Source organism: Kryptolebias marmoratus, linkage group LG15, assembly GCF_001649575.2.
Source record: "Kryptolebias marmoratus isolate JLee-2015 linkage group LG15, ASM164957v2, whole genome shotgun sequence".
NCBI classification, from domain to species: Eukaryota; Metazoa; Chordata; class Actinopteri; order Cyprinodontiformes; family Rivulidae; genus Kryptolebias; species Kryptolebias marmoratus.
The window spans coordinates 30,066,137-30,069,764 of record NC_051444.1 but is presented as its reverse complement, the minus strand read 5'-3'; positions in this window follow the sequence as shown (position 1 = coordinate 30,069,764).

The window sequence follows — 3,628 nt, the reverse complement described above, 5'->3', positions numbered from 1 at the left end:
TGCACCACAAATTTGGAACAAACTTCCTGAAAACTGTAAAACAGCTGAAACACTGGGTGCCTTTAAATCTCAACTTAAAACCCACCTGTTTAGAGTTGCTTATGGCTAAATTAGGCTTAGAGTGCGGGTTTTTGATGTCTTCGATGTTTTTTTCTTTCTTACTGTTTATTCATTGTCACATGCTGTTTTTATTTTGTTTTTTTAATTATGTAAAGCACCTTGAAATGCCTTGCTGCTGAAATGTGCTATACAAATAAAATTTTATTTATTGATTGATTGATTAAATTTGTTATTGGTTAGGAAATTTAAACACCACCATGTTTTGTGACTGATGATCTATAAGATCTTCAGACAGATGGGTTGGGTTTGCCGGACTCTCTGCATACAGAAAGCTTCTGCTGATAAGCTCACTAAAGCTCAGTTCTAACGGAAACTGAAACAATATCAACAGCTCCACCCAAACACTGTAACTGACACTTTCTGCTTCACTGGTAGAGCAAAGGCATGTAAAAGATAAGATTTCCTGAAAGAGGAGTAAAACAACATAAATTATTTTTTTCTGTTCAAAATATCAAGGTCAGTTACAATATTTACTTTGTATCTGGAGTAAATAAGAAGATTGTAGAAAGAAAAATAATAAAAAAAGAAAAAGTGAAAACATCTGCAGGTGGATTGTTATAAATGAAATTATAGAACTGCAAGAAGTTATCATTGGAGTCAAAGGCCACTGATGCATGTCGGACTAGGTTCATCTCATCCCCAGTCCAATGTGGCCCTTGGGAACTGCAAATTGGTACCATGACAAGGAGTAATATTGAAGTTTTATTTTTTTGAGGCCCCAAACTTTTCCACATCTTGTTTGCCATAATTCAAAGGTATGCTGTATCAGGGGCACAAAACCAGAAAGAAAATCACGTGAATCACTGAATAGATTTTCATAAAAGGGATTACTGGATGGACGTCTTTAATTTATTAACTTTTGGAGTCAACCCCAATTCAAGATAACAGTCACAGCTAATCAGTCATAAACAAAATAAAATGGCTAAAGCCCAGTCAGTTTTACGTATACTGAACTAAAATTTGATGTGGCAGAAGCTGAGAGTCATTCACAACACATACTTTGAGATTGACAGCTTGCTATATTGCATGAGACTGTATATAATTGGGCTGCACAATATATTGCAAATTTGTTGTCATCACAATATTAATGAGAATATACCAGACAAAAATATAAACGCAACACTATTTTTTTGCTCCCAGTTTTCATCATCTGAACTCAAACATCTAAGACATGTGCACAATAGGCTTTTTTCTCTCAAATATTGTGTAAATCTGTGTTAGTGAGCACTTCTCCTTTGCTGACTTAATCAATCCACCTCACAGGTGTGACATATCAAGATGCTGATTACACAGCATGATTATTGCACAGTTCTCTGCACAAGGGCAGAGAACTCAACACTTATTTGAATGCTACTATATGAGCAAGCCTAGAGAGAGGGGCTATATAGAAAGGATGTGGGAACTATACTAACACAGGTACCCATCATCCAAACTGACTCAGAAATAACTTCAAACCCAATGTTCCAACATTCAAGAGCGAAACCTGCTATCACACATAGAGATTGATGAGATACAACAGCGATGCTATGGAATAGACAAGTACTGGCTCCCGTTTGCCTCACCCCCTTCTTCTTCTCATTGTGTGACCCTTTCTCAGCAGCAACAGTGGCACTGACACAGAGAAGCGCCCAATCTCCAGATTAACTCCACTCGTTGATGTTAAGTTAGTGTCACTGCAAGCACTTTTGTCTTTTCAAAACAAAAGCACTTTTTGGTGTTATACAAATAATATAAATAAGTGCTGTTTTAATTTCTACCCATTTTCTTTGTGCACATAAATAAATATATGAATTTCTAATTTCTAAGCAAATAAACAACAGCACTACAACTAAACAATTCACAGCACACTTTAATTTCTTTTTGTGAAGGGTTTAAATGAAGTTGTGCTTCCACAGCTGGCTAAATGATGCTAACTGAAAAATAAAGCCAATCAGCCAGAGATCAAGCAAAAAGCCTGCGATTGATAGATCTGCTAGGTACAAGAGGCTGATAACCCTCATCTACAATGCTGATGGTCTCAGATGCATCTGACAAGACAGCTCCAAGAAGAACAGACAACTCACAGACTTCTAAAGGTGTCATAAACCTGGATAAAATTTAACAGAACGAGCTGCTAGAGAGCTGTTATATGTAAATACACGATATCAGTGATGTATGGTGGAGTTCATGGCTGGTGAGGATTCTGACAGAATCAGTTTTACACACAACAAATACTTTAAAAAACGTAGAATTTTCACTTTAGCAGTCAAATCAAAACATAAAGAGATGATGCAGTCCACCTCACTTTTAGCTGATGTTTTGGTCCAATAATAGACAGAAAAAGGAAGAAGAAGAATCAGGCTCACAGGCGCCCCCTGCAGAGTGACAGAGGTACTGCCTGCCTCACTTCAGGCTTTTTCTACGCAGTTTAACAAGAGTAAATATGTAACAAAAAATGAAATACAGCAGTTATAGAAAAATATGAAATATAATACAAGTGTCTACAGACATATTGGAAGAGAGAAATCCAAAGGCAGGTTGAAGTGAGTGCTCAGACAGATCTGTGTTGGACTCTGAGGGGAGGCAGGACTGGTTGCTGCTGAGCTGCACTCTGTTGGAGCAGGAAATTATTTTGATAGTAAAAGGGAAAAAAATTACAGGAATCACACAGAAACTACATTTATAAAATGAATGAAAATTTAAACCAAACAATAATATTTGCTTTATTTTACTGTTGTGTGTTTTCCTATTTTTCATCATGACAGGAGAGGGTCTGCCTCACCTGCCTCCCCTGACCACAACTGCCTGCTATATATATAAGAACTTGAAAACTTAAGTGAGCCAGTCTGAGGCCTGAAACCCCCTGGCTGAAAATGAGTCCCACTCTAGCCCTGAAGGACACTGCCCCTTTTCCACTGGCTCTATTTCAGAAGCCCCTCTCTATTCCGCCCAGCTTGGCTCGGCTCTGTAAAAAATGCATCGCGAGGGCTCGTCCTTTACACAAGGTCTGGGCAGCACCTTTTCTCTCAGGCCTATGCGTCAGCTATAGCGATTGATCAGAACTTTGTTGTGGGTGTGATTATGCAGAAAAAGCAGGTGAACTGAGTCATTTTGCTTCAAGTAAAAGTAAGTAAAAATGTATTTGCATAGCACATTTCAGCAGCAAGGCATTCAAAGTGCTTTACAGAATAAAAACATCAGTAGAATTACATAAAAATATCATTACAATCATCAGTAGCGTCACTAGGCCTGTTTTAGGGGGGCTTCAGCCCCCCTAAAAAGTTTTCAAGCCCCCCTAAATAATTTTGGTGTCAAAATTTTTTTTTAATGTAATGTGGCCAGAATATGAGTTTAAATAAATAACCATATATTATTTCATTATTAACTCAAATATATGATCATAAATCTGTCAGTTTTCTTTTTCTTTACAGCATAAGGTAGAGATCCTCTTTGGTGCGTCTTTATCAAATCCATTCCACTTGTTCATATAGAGTACTCCCTCACCACATGAAATCCAATCCATGTTTTC